Genomic DNA, 6,735 nt, shown 5'->3' with positions numbered 1-6,735 from the left:
CCCTGATGTCTTTCCAATCTTTTCTGCTACATTTGTCAGATCCTTCACTGATGGGGGTGAATGACCTACATGACTTATGCATCCTCAGGATGAGTTTTGTGGAAGGCTGGGGATCGGATTACCCAAATCTGAGCATCAAGGAAACGCCTTGCTGGATTGAGATTCACTTGCACCGGGCCCTCCAGCTCCTGGATGAAGTACTCCGGGCCTTACCTGTTGTCCGTTTAGAACGTTTACGCTGAAATCTTTACTGCTGGAGCCCTTAACATTCATTGTCAGGATGGTGGACTAGAACATACAATCCTGTTTATAATCTGAAGATACATATCACTTTTGTTCTGCTTTATCTTTTCATAAAGGGTTGAAAACATGTTTGCTGCCTTGCTTCTAGCAGACAGAAAATGGATTAAAACTTTTTTTAAAAATGTTTTTTCCTATTTAGAACTTTTCAGGCATGGCTCAGAACTTGAAGGTCAGGAAAAACACATTCTTATTAAATTTACTGCACCAGTTATGTATGAAGGAATCATTCCAATCCTGGAAAATTTAGCCCTTTAAAATGTCTTTGACCTTTTTCTATGCAGAACATTGGCATATGTGCTCTTCTAAAGAGTAAACTCAATATTGCTGATTTTAAAGGCAGAGACGTTCTCAAAGTTAATTCACCCATGTTATTTTGTGTGCACGTTGTTATGGTTGAGCAGACTTTACTCCAAAATATTGTGCCATGTGGGTGAGTTAATGTTACCAAGAGCAACTTCACTCTGTGTTTAAAAAATAAGACAGTAATGTATTATAATCTTTTATTCAAAATATATTTTCTGCAAGTTAAACTAGTGAAGGTGATTTCAATTCATATTGTCTTGCGACTTCAATTTTATTCTCACCAAGGCAAAACAGTAATCTCTGTGAATACTGAGAATTCCTTAAAATTATCAGACAAAGAAATACCATTGACAAGTTCAATAGTTACCCCAGTTGGATAACGATTTCTCGAGTAGTATAACTTTTCCCTGTTAAACAGTAGATGTAGTCTATATTTCCAGGCACAGGGTTGGGTACCAAGAGCCTGGAAGAGCCATTTCTTTCCTTCATTAATTCATAGGGAAAGGCTTTGTACTTTTAGAAACACTAAAAGCAGTGTCACTCCTCCATCTCCCCATCCTGCAAAGGTGGCAGTGCTTAAAGTAAATGATGCGTATTTGGAAACTGCTAAGTTCTGTGTCAGATCCTGTGTGGACTAATGGAAACATTACAGCTCATAATAGGCATTTTGGCTATTTTTGTACTTGATTTGATGTGACTTCTTTTTCATATACTCTTTAAATCATGTATGTTAAGGCATTGTTTGAAATTCAGTTTTTGTATCTTGGGGCAAGACTGCAAACTTTTTATACCTTTTGGTTTTTCTAAGCCCTGTGCCATCAATGACCGTATCAATTGGCAGTTACTTTGTTTAGAGAATTTAAGTAGTAAAGTTGCAAATGTATTGATTGTACCACAGACACAACATGTATGCTTTTTACTTAGCTAGTAGCATAAATAAAACCGAATCTCAACATACACAGTTGAATTCCAGGTTTGATTTTTAAGTTTTTCCTTTTGCACTTTTGAGTCCAACCTCAGTGGCGAGACGCCTTCTAGGAAATGGCAGGCAGCAGCCAGTACTGCAGCTTTGGTTTCCCCCGCTCTACCGGGACTTCCCCGGGGACACGATGTATCAAGCGTAGAGTTGGTTGTATTTTGAAATTTTACTTTACTGTAGCAAAAATAGGCCTGCTTGTCTACAAGATAAATAGGTTGTCTATAGAATAAATAGCGTGGCATAAAATCAAGGATTGTCTTTCTGATGCTTTTACCGCTTGCTTGGAGGGCCTTTCCAAACATAATAAGATTCTAAGGTAGGTGTGTTCCAAGTTTGAGGAACACTTATTATGCATGCCAGCTACCCTTATATCGGTTTAGATGAACAAGTCGTCAGCTTCCTTGCCCAGAAGGTGTTCTTAAGACCACCCTAGAAACCAGTGGGTTAGCTTATTTCAATAGAGATTTTGATCCGAGCTACATGGCTTTTTTTTTCAAAGTATTTCTCTCCCAACGTATTTGTACTCTTGAGTACTAACAACTCCTTTTGTTAAAGACCTCATTGCAATCTGTAAACATTTGGTGATTTAAATATTATTGGCAGGTTTTAAAAAGATATCATTACTTTATAGAAATGATTGACTGCCGCAATCTTTTGCAGCAAGAATTCAGGATCTGGTTAAGGGACTGCACATAAACGGATACACTAGACAAGAAATATAAATTTAGAAGGCATGGGGAAAGCCAGGTGGAGACTTCATTCTAGTGGCGAAGCTCTCCGAATATCCGGACCCAATAGCTTTTATTTACTAGAATACACATTTGCCCTTTAGCAAAGCAAACAAGCATATCAAAGGTAAAGTTTGGTAAACAGTAAAAGATTATCAGGTTAGGGCAGTGGTCGGCAAACTCATTAGTCAACAGAGCCAAATACCAACAGTACAACGATTGAAATTTCTATTGAGAGCCAAACTTTTTAAACTTAAACTTCTTCTAACACCACTTCTTCAAAATAGACTCACCCAGGCCCTGGTATTTTGTGGAAGAGCCACACTCAAGGGGCCAAAGAGCTGCATGTGGCTCACGAGCCGCGGTTTGCCGATCACTGGGTTAGGGGATTGCCTTGAGCCACCATTGTCTTGACAGAACTATTGGTGCATAGCTTTTAGCCCTTGCTAAAGCCCAAGGTCCATCAGCCTCTGTGTTCCCTGCTGCACTTTCATGATAGTGTAGACCAACCTTGGGCAAACTACGGCCTCTTGCTCTCCCCTCCGCTCCTTTACTTTGAATTTATATTAGTTCACACAAACACTCTATCCATGCTTTTGTTCCGGCCCTCCGGTCCAGTGTAAGAACCCATTGTGGCCTCGAGTCAAAAAGTTTGCCCACCCCTGGTGTAGACAATGGGTTTTCAGCTTCTAGCATCTCCCCCTTTTTTGTTTTCTTAATAAATTTAACAAGAATTAGAGTTCTGTCATGTCCTTTTTAAATTGCTGCCAGGCATTTAAGGAATTAGTTTGTAGTAGGCTTCTTTCTGGGCCATCAGTTCTTTGAGTCCCCTTCCCAATCACTGTCCCCTGTGACATGACAGCAATGATATCCGAATTCTGGATGGTGGACAAACGGTGGGCAATGGCAATGCGGGTCCGTTTGTCCACCATCCAGAATTCGGATATCATTGCTGTCATGTCACATAGTTTGCTGACCACTGAACTAGACCATTTTCCGTTGGCTTATTCTGATACCAGTGTAATTTCATGAGTGTTTTGCCATCAGCATTACAAGCAGAAAAATTTAAGTAATTAAGGCTTGATGTAGTTTGCTTACAGCATATTCACTATCCCCCCTTTTTTTGTTTTTAATTGGAAATAATATTAGAGGCTCTTGAAAATCCTGCAATGCAGCCTTGATGGCTTCTAATTTAATTCTTTGCACAGAAGTATGACTGGTCTGGATGACTCAGTCTGAATTCATTGTATGATAAGCAGCTTTACTATGAGATGAGCCATCAGTAAAAACAGTTAATGCTCCAGGAATAGATTCCTGCCTAGTAAAACTAAGTTCCCCTGAATAGTAACTTATTTCAATTTTCCAATTTAAATCAGTCTGAAATAAGGCTTATTTTTTTAACTTCAATTGTCCTTGGGTATGGACAGTAAATGCCACTTATTGGATTCCTGCTATCAGTCTTTGAGTATATTGACATAAGCTTTGTTAGGGAGGCAAAGTGCAAATTATTTACTTTTCTTTTTGAGGCCTAATACATTGATTTTTAATTACAGTTTTCTAGATATTTGAAAGGAATTTTCTTTATTTCCTCCCAGAGTAATTTCTAGGCCACATTTAGGTAGTTTCTTTTAAAAATCTTTTTTCTTTCTTTTAAACAGAGTAACAAACTTGGTTGCTTTTCAGATTCTGACCAATACTGCAATGCACATATATCAAGTAAAAGTGGTGTCTTTTTACTTATGGTGTCTTATTAATGGTGAGATTTAATGCTTGAATAATAACTTTTAGTTTACTTTGTAAATAGTGGCAGAAGAGATTTTAACATTTCTCCATTTTATTAAGTTTAAAATTTACTTTTAAACAGCATTCTTTTTGGCTAGTGCTCATTTGCATATGTATGCAAATTTTACTTTGGACTTTGTTAGACCCAATTGTTTATAAAATTTTGGCTTCTCATATAAATGAGTTTATATGAGACCTTGATTATATTATAAAGAGCTAATTTATTAAGTAACTAAAGTAGGCATCTTTATTGAAAAAGCAAAGTAAGCAGACTTATACATTTGACCTATGAAGTACAGATGCTGACCCATCCCCCAGCCTATCTAAAGAGCAGGCTCCCTGAGAGCTTTTGTTTTAAAATTCTGCTGCTGAATAATCCAATTCTGTTTAGGAAGTATTTAGCAACTTTGTCTTGCCCTCCCTTAGAGGTTGAAACTTTTATAACATTTAAAAAAAATATATATAAATAAAACATAGCTATTAATTTTTATTTGATAAAGCTTTCCACTGATTTTAAGAGAGAATAAATCCTTGAATCATTCCAGGGCCCTTGAAATGTCCCAAAGCTATCTCTCAGCTAAAGTCTTAAAATTTAACTTGGAAAGACTATCAAATATACATAACCCAAAGATTATATTATGTACTTTTTTGTAATTATTCTAAAAGATATCAATTAAATTTAAATTGGTTTTTATATTAAAAATTTGGTTCAGACCATAGAATTAATCTTTCTTTTTTAATCAGACCATATAAAGTATTATATCCTAGGTTGAAATTTTACCACACATAGTACACATAAGGACTATAATATATTTTGAACTACTAATTTCTCCAGAGAAAATTAAGAATCATTCCTCTCAAAAATGAATTTCTATACTTTATGCATTTTATTATCACAACAATATAATTTCTCCCAACTTAATTTGGACTTTAAACTCTTTGAAGCCTCAAATTTTAGGTGGCAAGTTAAATACTTAGCATTTCTTAGATTAGTAATATATTTATATGTTTAAGGATTTATTTCAAATAAAATGCAAGACATATTTAATTAATAGATTCAAATCTATCCTTTAGATTTTTCATACGAGGCAAACTCAGATTAATATTTCAGTATTCTGTTATTTCAAAATACCTAGCTATTTAATAATTTTTATTACTTAATTCAGCAAACTCCGAAGTTACCAAAGACTTTGTAAAACTATATGAGGCTGGCGAAGAGGTAAGGGGAGGAGGAAAGCAGGCCTGAATTTTAAAAGCGCCACTTTTTCCCATTCTCTTTCCGCCATCGGTCTGTGCTGCATCAATGTCCTGGCTGATGCTCTTTAGAGTATCAACAATGCCGAAAAGAGGGGCAAATGCCAGGTTCTCATTAGGCCGTGCTCCGAAGTCATCGTCCGGTTTCTGACTGTGATGATGAAGCATGGTTACATTGGTGAATTTGAAATTATTGATGACCACAGAGCTGGGAAAATTGTTGTGAACCTCACAGGCAGGTTGAACAAGTGTGGAGTAATCAGCCCCAGATTTGATGTGTAACTCAAAGATCTAGAAAAATGGCAGAACAAACTTGTCTCCATCCTGTCAGTTCGGTTTCATTGTACTGACAACCGCAGCGGGCATCATGGACCATGAAGAAGCAAGACGAAAACACAGGGGAGGGAAAATCCTGGGATTCTTTTTCTAGGGATGTAATACATATGTGGAAATAAAATGCCTCAAAGGACAAAAAATAAAAAAATAAAAATAAAATAAAATAAAATAAAAGCGCCACTTTTTCCCTCAGAGATAACATCTAAGGTTGCTGCTGCAGAAAGTGAGACCAGCCCCCTCCTCCAACAGAGAGCTTTAGCCAGTCTCCCCCGAGCGACTGGACCCCACCATCAATATACTTATAATTATTAATGAAAAGCTTCACCACAAAGTCTTCATTTTATTTACATTTATTTATCTATGTTTCCACGATTTTGAGATTTTTAAAGCCAATTATTATTATTTAAGGCATTTATTTTGGCAGATTCTGCAACAGAGATAACTTACTGACTTTCAGTGGCCTTAATGTTAACGTTGGAATGCGGTCTATTATTCAAGAACGACCCTTTATTATGGAAATACTAATCTTGTTGCCTAAGCCCAGCCTGTATGTTTTCCTTGTGCCATTTTTGCCATCTTTTAAAGAAAAACAGTCTTGGGTTTATTCTACAATATCCGTAAAGAGATGGAGTCAGCCCAAGAGGCCACCCAAAGTTGGGTGGGGCGCGCCTTCTCTTAAGCTAGCCTTTTCCTCCCCACGGGTACAGAAATCCCAGATGTATCCCTTAAATTGTGAGAAATGTCTCATCTATCCAAATTTCAAATGACAGACTGGGAAATAAAAACATCGCGAAATGAGACTTTTGATAACACTCTCGTGAATGGGTGTCCATTTTACAGGATCACCAAAGGACCTAGTAATTAATGGGCTGGGGCCTTTTTAGTTATTTCTACCTCCCTTTGTCTCCTAGGACATGTACCATTGGCCACATGTCTCCCCACCCCCATATCCTGTTTGCTCTGGGGAAATTCAGTAAATGGCCTGGCCATCTAGGTTTCTTTACTTATTAAATTAAATTAAAGGCATGCTTAACAGACTAACAATAAACA

General features: G+C 37.0%; 1 pseudogene across 1 annotated transcript; it reads left to right on the top strand.

Annotated features, from left to right (window-relative positions):
• The first annotated feature begins 1,715 nt into the window (after positions 1-1,715).
• Positions 1,716-5,779, top strand: LOC308255884 (small ribosomal subunit protein uS8-like; annotated as a pseudogene). The gene is made up of 2 exons: positions 1,716-1,726; positions 5,352-5,779. The product of its transcript is annotated as a small ribosomal subunit protein uS8-like (transcript).
• The last annotated feature ends 956 nt before the right edge of the window (positions 5,780-6,735 follow it).

Source organism: Plecotus auritus (assembly GCF_963455305.1).
Source record: "Plecotus auritus genome assembly, chromosome: 8".
NCBI classification, from domain to species: domain Eukaryota; kingdom Metazoa; phylum Chordata; class Mammalia; order Chiroptera; family Vespertilionidae; genus Plecotus; species Plecotus auritus.
Note: the sequence above shows the minus strand (reverse complement) of the source record. Positions and strands in the feature narration are given on the sequence as shown.